General features: G+C 37.3%; 1 long non-coding RNA gene across 1 annotated transcript in view; it reads left to right on the top strand.

Moving 5' to 3' along the window:
• Window positions 1-17,217, top strand: part of LOC145990175 (uncharacterized) — a 33,804-nt gene that overhangs the window by 12,714 nt on the left and 3,873 nt on the right. The window contains exons 3-4 of the long non-coding RNA XR_014441942.1: window positions 288-419; window positions 10,908-10,967. This is a non-coding gene — a long non-coding RNA (uncharacterized LOC145990175). The remainder of the gene's footprint in view (window positions 1-287; window positions 420-10,907; window positions 10,968-17,217) is intronic.

Here is a 17,217-nt window from a genome sequence, read left to right as displayed (position 1 = left end):
AGCCTGAGAAAAAATTGCGGACCCCCTTGGGTGTAATGTGAACACAAGGTGGCTTCGTTGGCCTGTAGAGATTAGGAAGAATCTGAGGTGATAGTTTCTCAATCTGTAGGACTGATGTCGTACAAAGACGCAACAAACAATTAATTTATATCTGGCCGATGTCTGAAGTTGTCCAACCCTAAGGTCCTTGGTGAAGCGAATTCTCCCTTTAGTCCCTGAACTGCATGTGACTGTATGTGTTTGTGGATCGGAATGTACTATAAGTGCTGTTCTGTTTTTCTCTACAGAACTCAACCTCCACAGTTCATGTTCTTCGATAATTAAGCCGAAAGAGGATCGCTGAATAAAGCACGTTTTGTTCGGGAGACTGTCCCACCGTAGGGATTACTCATTTGCCTTTCTTCCTGCTGCGTTACGAGGTGAGTGCAAATTGCTTCCATGCTAACTTATCTATAACATTAAGAGAACAGGTTGTGGGATCATATGGGATCTGAAATGGTTCATTCAGATGGTTAAAACATTTCAAAAGAATCATATTCCTATCGTCAATTTTGAAATTGTTAATTCAACATCACATTTCACGGTTTGCTATTGCATTATGCACAGGGAAAAGTTTAATTTAAAAAGCACATAAAGTCTGGAGGTCAGAAAAATTTATACGTAAATCATCGGGATAAATGCAGGGAGGTGCATCAAAACACGCTTCAATTGACGAGTTAAAGTACAGCTCAACATAAAAATAAATTCTCTCTGGCATCGGCGTTACCTCTAAAAAAGAATGTACAAAAATGCATCGAACTCTAAACTTGTTTCTTGACAAATGCCAAAAGAACAGACTTTAAAGCATAAATCGATGCGTTTGTGTTGCATCAATAGATTTGATGTTATGACCTCCCCACGTAATTTACCTCTACAGATGAAGCAACTTACGAGCGAACGTCTTACCACACAATGAAAAGTTATATTTGGCCCCCATTTTCCTTGAGCCACATAACTACATACTTAGTAGTGAGACCAAGAGACCTTATCAATAAAGCATAAATTGTAACCAAAGCTATCTTTTCATTCTTTAGGTTTATTACAATCAACGTATTAACATTAAATAGAATAACTAATAACAACAATTCTAACAACAGTCACGTATATATACATATCCAGTAAATAACCTTGAACAATTGGCACCTAGATTTAGTGTTCCCCCTGTATATGTTAAACTAGATCGATATTAATTCTTGCATTAATACCCGTACTGTTATCGGCCATACAAATCAATGAAAGTTTAGCTTTGAAGAAAATAAAAATAATAAACCCCGAAATTAATTATGTTAATTTTAGCCCTAATGGCCGATAAGCTGACTAAAGTGGTTTACGTTATTAAATAATTCATGGTTTATTTGAAATACTTAACTGCAGTGGAGCATTCCCCCAGTGTATGTGTGTAGCTTCGCTACCCGAGACGCCCGAGACCAAGTGGGCGAGCGATTCTCCTGGCTCGGACACGAGTCCTTGATATTACGTAGCGTGACGTCAGATCATGTGATGTAGCGTTGACAAGTCTATCGTACACCTATGAAATGGGATGGTAATAGTGTTTTCTGTTTATGTGCCTTAATTCATCCCACTGTTTTCACTAAAATATATTTTTCAATACATAAAAACACAAGAAACTGTTTCCTACGCATAATAATTTACAGGTCGTCATGCGAACAATGTATATGAATATATTCAGTGTTTCATTTGCACAATCTACGAAATATTATTCTGTGACGCAGCTTTTTGAAGGATAATTTTCACATGGGATGCTACGTACAAGTAATGTTGGCAAGAAACTTTCTTTAATGCAATAATGTAAAGGATCACTGCGAAGAAATTGCACCCCATACTACTGAAGAGATATGCACTCGAAAACTGCTTATGTTCATGATGATTGAGAACATACCTCAAATCATTAAGCAATAAGTGCGGAAAATATTTTCTGTATTGTTGTATTGATTAAAAAGAAAGCTTCCGATGTGATTATTCTCGTATATTTAGCCCATTTCTTTCTCCAAAGAAGAACAAGTCAGGTTCTTAGTTGCTATTACAGAGCCACGGTGGTTCAGTCGGTAGAGCATCTCGCTTTCTGTTTAGATTTAGGGTTTGTGATTTGAGGTAGAAATTTTGCAGCGTGCCCTTGTAATGGAGGTTCTAGGATTTAATTTGTGGGTAATTGTGGATAAAGGCTGCCGAAACCGTGTTGATCACATTACCTCCACGAATGTCGGGATTGAAAAAGTGTGCGGCCTTACTTCCACATGATTTCCCGCATTTCGCAAAGTTCCTTATATTCAACTTATTAAAGTATCATATGCCAGTCAGTCATGTTAGAGCTCTTGGCACATTCCAGTTGATTATTCTACCGGTTCATCATTGTAGTGGCAGTGTTGAACTTCTTGTTTAACTATAGAGTCAATACATCGATATTCAGATGTAACAATGTTCCTGACAGTAGTGATAAAGCATAAAATATCAGTTGATATGGAACAAGAGTGTTCGTAATAAGTATGTTCGTGTTCGTCGAATAATATTCCGTCTGTTGTCAACTGTATTTGACAAACACGCTGGTAAAATTGATAAAGTAAAGGTCTAAAGTTATATGCTTGTATAGTAGTGTACAAGAGGTACCTGGTAAGAGGTATTTTCAGTGCGAGTAAGGTGTAGGTGGGTCCAATAGTACATTCCAGAATCGGTACGTCGATGTCCTAAGTTATTGGACGATATAGCAAGAGTGTAACTTGGTTACCTTGCTTTCCATCATCTGAATATGTTGTGATAGCGTGTGGAAGGATACTATCGTTGGATGTATCTTTCGTTTTTGACAAGTAGTAATTAGGATATGCATTACGTGAGGGTGCATTAGCAAGATTAAGACGTTGGATATTAATCCAGTCTGTTGCTGGGAATTGTAGGATTCGATATCGAATTTTATTGATATCTTGTTCTTTTAAAAATAGAGTTCGGATATGGGTTTTCGTAATAAGGAAATAGCTCCACCATTGAAGTGAAGGGTCGGTGGTAATATGAGTGTTTCCTAAAGATGAAGGTAGATTTTCCCAGTCTATAATTTCAGAAGATGCCTCACTATAATGAAGCTGGTATAGTAGAGGTACTGAAGTTTCATACAAGATAGCGGGTTCAATATATATTCCAGATGTAACAAATTTTTTCATGGTTAAGCTTTCAACATTTACAATAGAAGACTGAAAGATAGGAATCAACACGACTAGTCACGCTGTCATAGAGAGATGTGCCGTATTGAGTTTATGTGGTAGAGGTCTAGGTCTTGTTTTGATTCCAGGGTTTATCTGTACATTAGAGGAAGTGTCGTTTTGAAATAACACTTGAGTAGACGGAACAGTCTGTCTTGATCTTATTAGAGTTATATGTCTGCAACTCTGTCTCACATATTTCTTAAATATCCAGTACATAAAAGTAATTACCAAGAGCATCATTAACGTAATAGTTGAGTAACTTATAATATCCTGAATTAATTCTAGTGATGTTTCCAATGCATCTACGGTTTGTACTTGCTTAAGCGCCATTAATTGAGCTGCTATCATACGACATTTATAAACTATCCATACTACAGTGAGTGTAAGGATAACATTCCACACGAGACCAAAATATATTTTAATTAAATTTCATTACTCGAAGGCATATTGAAAATGGAAAATCTGGAAGTAAATTAAATTAATCTGAACTGAACTAATTGTGAACACTTATATAATACACAACAAAACATGTATGAACGTTCATTTCGTAAGACTTCTTAACTCGGAAACTAAAAAGGTGCACTGTTTACCTTAGCAACATTGATTACAATTAACGTAGAACTGGAGTGCTGGAGCTCAATTGATTTTTACCAGACTTTTACATGGGACGCTAACATGAGTCTAATCAATACATGGATTTACGTCAGCTGTTGGAGCATGATACTATTTGTGATTGGAACGAATGCTTGTGGGTGTGAGAAGGATGAAGCTGAGGTTGTGATTTTACTTCATAGTGAGCTTTATTGGCGTAATTTGATGGTTGTTACTTAGCATCGCTTTACTGCCACTTTAGGCTAATCGCGACGATGAAGATGAGCGATGTAATGGTGAAATTAATTAAGAGAACTTCACAAAAAACAGCCATGAAGTGGCTGGAATTCGAAATCAGGACGCCTGGCGTCGAAGTGTCCTGGGCTAATCACTCTCCCATGGATAACGGCTCATTGTCAAAATGACTAGCACAGCATCACCAAATGCAATGCGCTCGTAGGTTGGAAATCTGTTTAATGCATATTGCTTGTTCGTTCACTACTGCATCAACTCACCTAGGTACATCGTAACGACAGTACCACGGTAATACATGAATTTAATTTCGAATGAAAATTCCATTCATTAAACTCTGCGACAGGGGCATTCTAAGCTACAAATCTCAGGCTCAGAGACCAAAATACAGAACAAGAATTGATCGAAAAATGTGCATAAAATTGTTTATTTCAACAAGAAGGGGTGTTGGCTGTAGGAGTTTGCAGTTTGAGATTTTAGGAGTTTGACCCTTAGTTCTTGAGAGAAGGTAACATTATTTCTTATGAGTTGACAACTTTGCCAATTTCTTTGACGAATTCACGAGGCGAAATACGCACGGGAGGGTGTTCGTGCGTTGAGCTAAGCCATGCTTCTCTAAAAAATTCGGATCAGTGTTGTGAACCTATTGTTCCCAGCATGGAATTTTCTCAGAAACGGAGAAAATTGGAGGCAAACTGTTACAGGACAGGGAAATTCCTGTCTGGGCCAAGAACATGACTGTGCCAATGAACACTTAAAGAAGAATAAAAAGAGAAATTACTTTACTGTGCGATCTATGCAGAAACATCAAGCGGATATCTGACTCGTTCCTTAAATAGACATTTTCTATATTTTCCTTTTTCATAATTGCAAAGCTAATGCAATAATAGCAAATATTCAGCTTACTTGCTTATGCGTTTAAAAGAAACTGTTATTGAGAAAGCTTCTTTGTCTTCATTCCCTCCGTACGGACGCAACTTACGTGTTGCAAAGAAACTAGCAAAACACAGACATACGGTTGGTAGTTAGCAAAGAGAAAAGTAAATGCATGTTTACTGGGCGAAATCAAGGTTCAGGTAAGAACGACAACCACGTTGAAGTATTTAGGATGAAGATGGATTCGCATAAAGGTTCTCATTACAACTTAGATAGAATCCGAGGGAAAGAGAAGTGAATATGTAGATGGGACTTTTCATTAGTAGGCCTATGTCTGCATATAACAATATAGGGAAGGAATTGCAAGAAGTAATGTGTTAAAAGTGACGGAGAGAAAGCTATCTTGAAAATAAATTTACAGAAAATGAGGGAAGAACAATGTTAGATGACGCTTATTTAACATACATTTAAAAATTTAACGAAAGTTTGGGTTACAGCATTAAATATGTGTATTATGACAATTCACCTTTGATGCCAAAAACTAGCTCACGCGGGATATATTTTTTAGGGGGGAGAGGGGTTGAATTTTAAAGGTGGATTTATTACATAGCTGCGTAGTATAGGGTGGCAGATATACAATGAAATAATATCTTAAAATTTTTGGATAAAATCAACGAAATGTTGCCGTTTTATAACAAATTGAGTCCAAAAATGTGCGCTTTAATACACATATATTCACGGCGGAAAATATGGTTCAGAAGAGATAGCCTTGAAGTTGTTCAGTCGCTTCTCTGGAAACTGTGGAAGCATCATCAGTTGAGGACGCGGTGAAGAAAGAGTCTTCTGGTTTGCAGATAAACCCAGGGTAGGATATAACAGAATGATGAGAGTAGGCAATAGAAAAAAACGCCTTGGAAACTGAGTTCACACCAGAAAAGTTGTGCTACACTGCTCACCACTGCTTCGTGCAAAGTAGAAATATTCATTTATTGAGTTGGTGTTTTAAGTCCGCTTTATTCACAGTAAGGTTAATCGTAACTGTATCTAGAGTTTAAAGTGGAATCCGAACCACTCTGTTCCCCCACCGGGAATCGAACCCGGGACCCCTTCATTACAAGGCGACGACTTTACTACTAAGTAATCGGAGACGCCCAAAATGAGGAAATATAATTTAGTAAACACAAAATCCTGTTCCGCAATAACAGTAGAAATATCATATTTGAAAGCTTAAAACACATTTGTTATTTCATACTGTTACGGGGATCGTGTATTGGAAAAGTAACAGAAATTTGTAAAATATCATGTTAAATAATGCATTTCTGTTAAGTTGGCTGACTTGGGCAATTTGTGTCGAAAAATAGAACGGAGCTGTTGATAATACGATGTTTTTGAAGTGACGTATTTCTTACCTTTTGAACAGTTTCAAAACATATTTTCTTGCTACATATTTATCCGGGCCTTAGTAATTGGCAGTGTAAACTTCGTTTTAAAAGTTGTTCAAAGACAAAAATGTAAATCAGGTTTGCATTTACCACCGAGTTCTTTACTGCTTTGATTCGAAATTATTTATTTTCTGGAAATTTGGGGAGGGCCTGTAGCCCCATCATTTCCCCTCAGCGTACGGCAGTGCTACCAGAGACACGTGGAGTCGAGTGGGGGAAATCCCCTTAATCAGGAAAGCAGCATACTTGTCTCATGTTACGAATTTTCAATATCTAGTTAGGAATTTGCTATTCGATATTCAATATCAAGGTTTACTTGTCTTGTAGTAGGGTATTGTTGATTCTGAAAAGATTGATCGGAATTTTCCACCGTCTATTTCCTCCTGTGGTGCAACCACCTAGTGGATTGCGCGTACAATAGAAAGAGGGGGCATGCGCCAACTGAGTGACGTTGCTTTCCACATTCCACAGCGACGATTTCTTTGCAGCAGACATGTCAATTTCACCTCACGGTGTTGGCAGTTACAATACTGAAGAATGGTGTACGAGCATTAAACAATTAGCAAGGTAGGTTTGGTGGCAATTGCTTAAATGTATGTGTGTGCGTGTGTGTGTGATAGAGATAGAGAGAGAGAGAGAGAGAGAGCAACCCCATAGCTATATATTTTGGTGGCCTAGGAAGGTGCGTGTTTGGCGCCCTTTCTGCTTTCAACCGCACTACCAAGCGCCGACATTTTATGTGCGTCCTTTCATATTTTCTTCTTGTACCATGGTTTGTGATATTTACATCGTACAAATAATGAAATGAGAAACAATTATATATACTCATTAAAATATAATATAGGTTATATTTAAAGATTCGTAGATTTTTTATTTTAAAAAGTTTATCATAAGGTGAGTCGAAGATAGTCCGCGTTCGCTTGGTTGCCTAGTTTACGAAAATTATATTAGCATACAAAGAATTTTTATTTCCTAAACAGTATACAAGATATGGTTACATAGAACGATTATTATTATTATTATTTTTTTTTTTTTATGTATACGGATAAAAGTAGTCAAGCTACTTTCGGAGGTATGTGCTTATGCCCTGGTACCTGAAAATTAACCCAGGGCGTCAGTTCCGTGAATTTTTTACGGATTCCCCCGCTTTTCTTTGATTCATCCTTGATTTCCATTATTTTTTTAATTACAATAATTCACTGTGACATTGGCAAGAATGTCCCAGTGTGAAGAACCAAATTTGTTCGGTTTTCCTGAACAAAGTTGGTTTCACATCATTCTACAAGGTAAGAAGATTAAGATAAAGGTTAGAAATAGTAGGAAGTAAATAAGTGTTAGTGTTTAACATTAATATTATTTATGATCACAGATACGAAATTACATAAGTGTGTAATTGGGTGGGTAATGTTTTCTTAGGATAAGTTTTATTGTGTGTCGTGTGCATTAGTGTTGATGGATGAGATGAGGAATGGACATTTACACGATTCTATGAATGTTAAGCAGGGTCTATGTTCTAGTATGTTATGTTTGAGATAGTGAGAGTATTATTGGCTTTGAGATGTACGTATTAATAGTAGGAAGAGATATGAAAGAACGAGTGGTACCTGATGCAAGGAGACTTGCGGGAGACCAGCAAGAGTTGGTCGGACTGGGATGAACATCGGTACGACGGTTGGTACCCGGGACATCATCAGGAAGGGAAGAAGTAGGGAGGGATTTCCTGGGAAGTATCGGGTACATTAGTACGTTCGGTAGTGGAAATATAGAGAATTGTCAAGAATCAGTTAGAGAAGTTTGCAGTGTGTTTAGTAACGAGAATAAAGAAGGGGGTGTAAGATTACAATTTAAGAAAGAAACGAAAAAGAAGAATCTTGGTTAAATTCGGTTGGTTCCTAGGTCGAGTCCTTGCAGTGTTATCCTTTGCCTTTCTCCGGGGAGACGTAACCTTTTTTCGTTTTGGCGTATCACTGTCTTCTGTATTAGTGTCTCCTTCTTGATGTTCCTGTGGGAGGTTCTGCTTCATTATCCTCTTGGTGATCTTAGTCCTAAGGAGGGATGTCCTGTTGTTGAGTTTGTCGAAGGTGGATTCTTTGTGATCTTCTGGGGGGTATTATATTAGCATTTAACATAGCTAACAATTCGCACTAGATTAATGAACCCAGTCCCCCTCAGGTGCACTATGAAACCAACTGCCTCGGGCTGCCAGCAGCCATTTTATGAAGTTATAGTGTTTGTGGGGGGGAAGCAGATTAGTCGTTGCTGTTATTTTCAGGTAAGTAAGAAATATATTTTTGTACATCCTTGAAATTAATGAATGTTCATGTATTGAAAGCTCATTTCATTGTATTTTCGATCATGTAATTACAATGTAAAATGTCTTTTTTGTGTCAAAGCAACGATACCTTTTTTCTTTGAAAACGTGCTCCAGAACGGAGTTCCTACTGTAGCCCATGGCTGATTTGGTTTGCTTAACTTGGCTTTTCTGGCACTATTGGCTAATCGAAGATGAGTGATCGTATGATCAAATCGATGAAGGGACACTCACAGAGAACACCAATACCCAGGCTGAGATTCAAACCTGGGACCCCTGGCGTCGTAGGGGCTGTGCTAACCACTTCGCAACGGGTGTCCGTTACTTGTTGTTACTGTATATAATATACGTTAACAATCAAAAGTTTGAGGCCAACAACTTTCTCTAATAAATTGTAGAAACGTGACTAAACATTAATAAATATGTTTTATTGATAACACCATTAAGCCTTGTTTCCATGATTATGAAAAATAAATATGCTGACCAAGGCAGTAATTTATTTTATTAAAAACATAAACTAAACGTAACGTTTCAACCTGCTAACAAGGTCTTCTTCAGACTCTGTATCAAACTTTTGTACTTGATACAGAGTCTGAAGAAGACCTTGCTAGAAGGTTGAAACGTTACGTTTAGTTTATGTTTTTAATAAAATAAATTACTGCCTTGGTCAGCATATTTATTTTTTCATGTTTTATTGAGCTCAAGCATAATTTTCTAAGCAACTATAAGCCGTGGGCTACCTTTAGGACACCTGTTCCCAAGGTTTTTAATTTTCTTAAAGAAAAAAATATTATTTTTGAAAGAATATCCATTTAGTACAAGTTGTTAATTTGTTACAGGAGATAATTTCTATTAATTTCAGAAATTTGTCTCTCATTTTGAAAACTGTCCTAAAAGCTTAACTATGGCCGCCTTTGGGTCATCTACCTTATTAAACTAATAACATATCTAGAATGTGAAAACGGCCCCCACTTCCCTGGTTTCTATCCGGCACTCTGGATTAATTCCCTTCTTGAACGCTTTCAGTCTCTCTCTTCCACGCCTCTCCCTGCTTGCCTAACGAGCAGATTATAATAACGCCAAAATTATGAAAGCGGGGTTTCACATAACATTTTCCTATGTCTATTTTTCGTCCCTAGGTTCTTTAACAAGTACAGAAAGTGAATATATATCTGGTTTAGAATAGGCGGTGCTGTAGTTCTTGGAGTTAACTCTTAAATCAGAACATTTCTTGTAGGATTACATGGGTTTATTACACGTTGTTTATCGTATACATATTTACATAGCGTTCCATGTGTGCATTGACCAAATCATCATAACTCTAACTCAATAAGATGCGTACCTATGGGTTTTCCTTTACCGAAAAGTTAGTAAAACTATCTCTGCGGGCCTACCCTCGACTTAACGATATTCCGTTTCTTTCCTTGCTTTTCCTTACGCCTCTTCATCTTTTCTTTTTGGGCATCAATTTTCTTTACGGAAATATCTACATAATAAAAGCTTTTCTAAAAGGTACTTTGGGACAGCAACAGGGGTTGGCTTCCACCAAATACTACATTATTGTTATAAGTCTAGTCACCAAAAGTGGACTAAACTCGAGGAAAGGCTCGTCTTCGTTGAGAAGTTGGGAAAAAAACTGTTTTTGTGTTAAACTGAACTAGTCTTTTTTATAGTTGGGGTGGACGTCCGTGGACGGTTACCCCGTAGCACTGGAATTTTCCACAGTAACGGTCTTTTGAAAGACAGATCCCCCAACTGGGAAGCTAAAAAACAGGGAAATCTAATATCCAGTAAAACACAAGCACATGTTCTTACAAGACATAACATATAAACGTACACACATGGAACATATTAATTAACCCTACACCTTGTAGCTAGCCAGCAATCAATTAATACAATGTACCAAAACCAGTAATGGTGAATCCGACCATTACAACAATTATTGAATTACAATTTTTGGTTGTTTAATGTCGCTTTCCTTGCTTTAGAAGTATCTACCAGGTGTATGTTCAAACAAGGACAATTCAAATTCTTCTCAGGTATATCAAGTGACAAACAAAACCTTTCTCACTTCCTTTGCCACTTGATATACCTGAGATGAATTTGAATAGTCCATGTTTGAACCTACAGCCTAAATTGCACTTCGATACCTGTCCAGGATTTATACCTTAATTTTTATTCCAGAAGATCCGGAAACACTCTTAAGTAGGAGGACGTTCGTTTGTCTTGGAAAAACTCTTCCCGGTAAGATTTTTTCTCTCTTTTGTTGTTGCCTTCAAACAATAGAATTAATATAACTACCTGACTGCAACCAGGAACAACAATCGAAAATAGTCAAGTTGATATTAAGCGTACATTCTTATATTTTTGTAGACATTTGAAATCAATAAACTAAAATATTTTATTTACACATCGAAAATACACGCGATGGCGAACTACGATGGACGCTCGCAGAAAAAGTTTCCACGTGAGAGGAGTCAGAATCAATTATATGTTCTGAATCCTGGTACGTTATATGCCGTTATGCCATGTGACATCATATTTACAGATCAATAACTCTTGGTTTCGATTATAGTTGGGATCACGTAATAAACAGAATTTGGAACAAACATTCTCATGTTTTAATTCCCACTTTGCTGCCTAAAGTTTACTTGAAGTTTTGTTATCTATTTTAGACTTGAATGCAAATCAAAAAATATATATATATATATTACAGATGAAAAATAGGTTTATTGATTGAGTCACTTCGTTGGTGAGCAGCGTTATGAAGAAAGATTGATACTTGAAGAGACCGAAGCTTGAGGAATAGAGTAGACAGAATAAAATTTGACATCTTCGCACCGTCTACTTGAGACTGATTTTAAATATGTTGTTAATCTCATTTTTTACCCTCATTTCTCGGCAACTCCCAGACTCGTAAGGAATTCATACCAAAAGGCAATGTGAGAGAAGACAATTTTTCTATATATTTTTAAAAATAAACTGATAATAATATTAAATTCATAGTAAGCTAATAATGTCATGGGGCGCCGCAACGTTTACTCTTTTCCATTTTTTATCTTTGGTTCGTCCGGCACCTGGAGTGACAACCACCTCTCCTCTTAAGATTAGGGCGATTTTAAGAAATCCCGAAAGACTAACAAATATTTACAATTACATGCCTAAAGAGGATGAAGAAAGAAATTTCTCAACTTTCCAGTTAGGGGTCAAGTAACCCCTTACATTCACTGATGGCAAACACACTTACTTACATGTAAGGACTGTTGCCTACCAGCAAGTATGCTTAGCCGATTTTTGAAGTTCAGATAGAGTAAATCGTTTTCACTCATTAAATCCCAGGGAAATATATTTGTCTTCTTTATTTCCCCAGTCACAATTTTTGCAGGGACGTGTCTCTACCGTGTATCCCCTAAATCCATGATGCCTGTTTTGATAGCGGAAGGAATAAATATTAAATAATGATAATTTTCTTATGGACAATATAATTACACGTATATTTATGCCAATTAAATATTTAGATTCACATTATTTAGAAACATATTACAATTTAGCTGTAACTTCGCGTTAATGGCACGGTTTCTACCAAAAATAACAGCCATATTTATTGAGATGTTTCTATCTTTGAGCTCCTGAAAGATTAACTTTTCCGATCTAGGGTCATGATTATGAAACAATGCATGTTGTCAGTTCTATCAAATGCATAAATTTATTTAAAAGGTAAAGGGAAACTAAAGTTTCCCAAGAATTTCTCTGTTACAGTTATGAACACCATGTCACGAATTCCAGCAATGATGAATACTAAATTTAGTAGAGAGCAGGGTAGATAGCAAACATAATTTAAAAGACAAAACATTTTTGATGTTTTTTATATAAATGGGATTTTTAATAAAATCGATTATTTATTGTTTAAAAACACGCTTAAGATTGTTTGTATGATTTTTGGCACCATGCATGTTGTTTTTTATAGGATTGCTTTTTCTGCTAAACGGCGCTGTAAAATATTGGAACAGTTTGATTAAAGGAAATAAAAATTACATGTAAATATACATTTTTCTGTCTCTGATACGGTACATACGAATCTACTATGGAAATGTTTGTTGAATGTGTGAGTGAAACTATAATAATTACAGTAACTTTTCTTCCAGTGAAAATAAAACAAGATGTACTATATGTATAATTGTAATTCAAAATATTTTTAAAGTCTTTGTAGCTGAATTTTGGCAATTTCTTTCATGATAGTTTGGAAAATACCAGCTGCCATGATTATTTATAGTATTGTTGACTTATAGGTAAAATATTAGAAGGTGTACTTGAAACGAAACATTACGGAGACAGGATGTTCTCGTCGGTTTGGAATGCAGACCTTACAAATTCCATTACTTGCCTCGTCCGTGGAAAGGTACCAGCCTGACAGACGGATATGAATCGACAGGTATTGGAATTTGTATAGCGAAGCAACCGAACCGATCTGAGAAGATCGGAAGGGAATTTCGGGATCAGTTTTGGATTTGGTTTTAGTGAGTCCACTTCGAGGAAGACAGCGCAGGTATGTACCTGGAGGACGGAGGCGTCACTCTGAAATTTAGAATGGTCTGAGCCTTGTTACATTGATTGGATTGATTTGGTGTTTTAAGTCCACTTTATGCACAGTAATGCTAATCGGGACTGGACCTACAGTTTAAAGTGGGATCCGAACCACTTGTGCCTCCACCGGGTATCGAACCCGGGACCCCTTGATTACAAGGCGACGACGCTACCACTGCACCATCGGGGAGGCCGAGAGCCTTGTTACAAAACCTCTCGCTAGTACCTTTTCTTACTTACATCCCGGTAATAAAATAATTAAGAGAAGGGAAGGGGGAAACAGTATAATGATAATGACACTATTTACGGTTAAACATGATTAGAATTTTGTATATTATTCTACACAAAATGTTTGCTATTCTTGCCTATAAAAATAGATTTCAACACAAGCTATTCTGGTGCCCAACGACAGATACACAAATAACAAATTTAAGAGCTAGGCTCCCTTAAAACAGAATTTACAACCTGATCCGCTCAGATCATTGGAAAACACTTAATGACTTAGCGGATAAAGTTTCCAGAAAGGAACTCCTAGAATATCAAGAAAACAGGCAACCGCCACCAGCACCTCGGGGACCGACTGAACAACAGCAACAACAAAACAGAAGATCTCCGAGACTAGTGGAACGAAACCAGACGTCTTAGAACATCAGTCATACAATGAGTAACGACTGGAGACAGTGTCTCCTGCAGGTGAGTGAAGAAGTAGATTATACGCCATAAGTCAAAGCAGACAAGATATTACTGAGTCGGGAAGAACAAGATCAGCAAGGCAACCTGGCAAGAGGCATAATGAATACCTAAACAGAAGATAATTGTAACTTTGTTGTCTCTTGAATGTAGTTTTTGACAGGCACGTATCCAGGAATTCCTTTTGCGTGGGGGGGGGGGGGGTTGAACACTATCTCTTTAAGGGGTATAGATAGAACCTCATAATTGAATGTTTTAGACCAGTGATGGCAATTTGGTTCCAAACCGAGAAGGGGGGGGGGGGGTGCAAGGAAAGTTTACAGGCAACATCTTACGATTTGACATACACCGGATATGCACTATGTACACATTTTAGCGAAAAATCAGTCGAAGTCAATGGTGACTCGGTGGCTCAGTTGGTAGAGTAATGGCACGGTTTGCCATAGCCCTGATTCGGGTCCTGGTAGAGTCTGCAATTTCCGCTAAAATGTATACATATGCAACATCTTCGTGCTTTCTCTTATCGACATTTTCGGCTGTCTCTTTATGAGTCATTCCATATGAAATCAACACAGCCCACAACCTGACCATCTCCGATTTTCATGAAATTTGGGGAGTTCAAAGTATGCATGAATATTTTTAGTTTCGTTTGTCTTGTAATTATTATATTATTCAAGGTCAAAGTTCGCATAAATTGCCCTTTTTGAGCTAGCTTAGCTATACTGAATGTGCTGCAACTCCGCCTCTATTTCGTCTAGGAAGCTCAAATAAAGCTTATTGTACAAGGAATTGAACAAGCTTTCCAGTGATATATAACAAGCCTACCTTTGGATAAAAATATAATTTTGTTACGTGACCTTGATTTTGACCTTGAATAATATCTCAAAACATGTCATCACCGAAAATCGTGAAAAAATATTTGATCCCTCATGCCCTACTCTAAAACATATCAAAAAATCATTCTGGAACTGCAATGGGATCAGAAGATACAAAATAATATGTGTAACTATGTGACTGATAAAAGCCTCATTACATGAACTATGACTAGTCAAAAGTCCCTTAACACCCCCTACAAAATGTCAAGAAGCGAAATAGGTTAGGCACAGGGATATCCCTAGCTGTGTGTGCCAAGTGCAGGTCCGGCATATTGTTGACCGCCATATTGAATTCAACGCAAAAATTTCAGAGGAAAGAGTGTGATGTGATATATCAACTCAGGCTAGAATTTTACGAGAAATAAAGCGGCGAAGGTTTTTCCAACATATTTATTTAACCAGCAAAAAAGGTATTACTGCATGCTTGTAACCATTTTCTCCTTCTCGAGGTGTTAAAAACAAAGCATCAGGATGCTCCTAACGTGTTAGGAACTCATCGAGATCATGCTGACATCTCGGGAGAGAAAGAAGTATACGCACCATTGCAGATGATTTTAATCAGGACATTCACCAAATAGTTGAATAGTGAAGAATATTGGGAAAAATATCTTAAACAATTATGTGACACTTTCTTTGTAATAAAAAAATCTTCAGTGAGGAGGCTACTTTTTATGTTCACGGTGAAGTTAATAGAAAGAATATGCAATACCTGTGATTTGATAATCTACGGTAGGCAGATCCCAGACGAAAGGTTGTTGCTGGTAATCTAATGATTTGGTATAGTGTATGGAAAACGAGAATGGTTTATCCATTTTCAACAACTGTAGCTTAAATGTTTAGGGCTTCTTGGATTTGTTAAAAGAACAGGTTTTTCATCCTCGCTTACGGGATAGGGCACTTTTCACAGAGTTTTGAAACAGGACAGAGTGTGACCACATTATGTGGACATTGTGGTGATTTCTTCACGGTAAATTTCTAGGTTGATTGATAGCAGACAGGGATCTATTAAAAGGCATGCACATTCCCCAGATCTAACATCTTAGGAGGACTTTTACCTTCAAAAACATTAGAAGAGAATGGTGCATGCACTAAAAGTCCGTGATATTGACCATCTGAGAGAAGGAACAGTTGCTGCTTGCGATGATGTTGCACCTGCTACGTTGCCAAATGTTCTATGTGAGTGTGAGAGAAATCAAAGGAGTGTGCTGACAGGAACATTGACAACATTAAAATGTGCATACATTGTAAGTGAAAGATATGCGTATAACATTTTGCTAGCTAAAGATGCGTCGGAAAAGCCTTCGCCGCTTCATTTCTCATAAAATTCTAGCCTGATTTGAAATTCTTGCGTTGAATTCAATATAGCGGTCAACAATATGCCGGACCTGCATTTGACACACACAGCTAGGGATATCCCTGTGCCTAACATATTTCACATCTTTACATTTTGTAGGGGGTGTTAAGGGATTTGTGACTCGTCATAGTTCATGTAATGAGGCATTTATCAGTCACGTAGTTACACATATTATTTTGTATCTTCTGATCCCATTGCAGTTCCAGAATGATTTTTTGATATGTTTTAGAGTAGGGCATGAGAGACCAGATATATTTTTTTTCACGATTTTCGGTGATGACATGTTTTGATATATTCAAGGTCAAAATCAAGGTCACGTAACAAAATTATATTTTTATCCAAAGGTAGGCTTGTTATATATCACTGGAAAGCTTGTTCAATTACCTGTACAATAAGCTTTGTTTGAGCTTCCTAGGCGAAATACAGGCGGAGTTACAGCACATTCAGTATAGCTAATAGAGCTCAAATAGGGCAATTTATGCGAACTTTGACCTTGAATAATTTAACAATTACAAGATAAACGAAACTAAAAATTTTCATAGTTGCTAAGTTCCTTGCATACTTTGAACTCCCCAAATTTCATGAAAATCGGAGGTGGTCAGGTTGGAAATTGCACATACCTGTGTTGATTATTACTCAAAACTTTGATTTTCAGTTGATCTGTACAACTTATTTATTTTTATAATAAACCGCTCCAATACCTGGTACTGCTGAAATATTCACTTTAGGAAGAGACCTTTGATCTCTTCGGCCCTCGACCCGAACTAACACTACACTGAGGCTACGGAAGTTCCGCTGTCGTCAATGTCTTCAGCTTAGGACCCGAACTTTGATTAGTAGTAGACTTCGTTACTTTACGGTATATAGTCCTCTTCATTTTCGAGTCACTAGCTATTATAAAGCTATCTTCGGACATTGACCAGTGACGGCGATTAGGGGGGCGAGGGGGCTGTTGCCTCCTCTTTCTTGCCACTTTTGTCCCCGCACTATG

Source organism: Lepisma saccharinum, chromosome 7 (assembly GCF_977018435.1).
Source record: "Lepisma saccharinum chromosome 7, izLepSacc3.1, whole genome shotgun sequence".
In the NCBI taxonomy this organism is placed as follows: domain Eukaryota; kingdom Metazoa; phylum Arthropoda; class Insecta; order Zygentoma; family Lepismatidae; genus Lepisma; species Lepisma saccharinum.
This window is presented reverse-complemented; position numbering and strand designations above follow the sequence as displayed.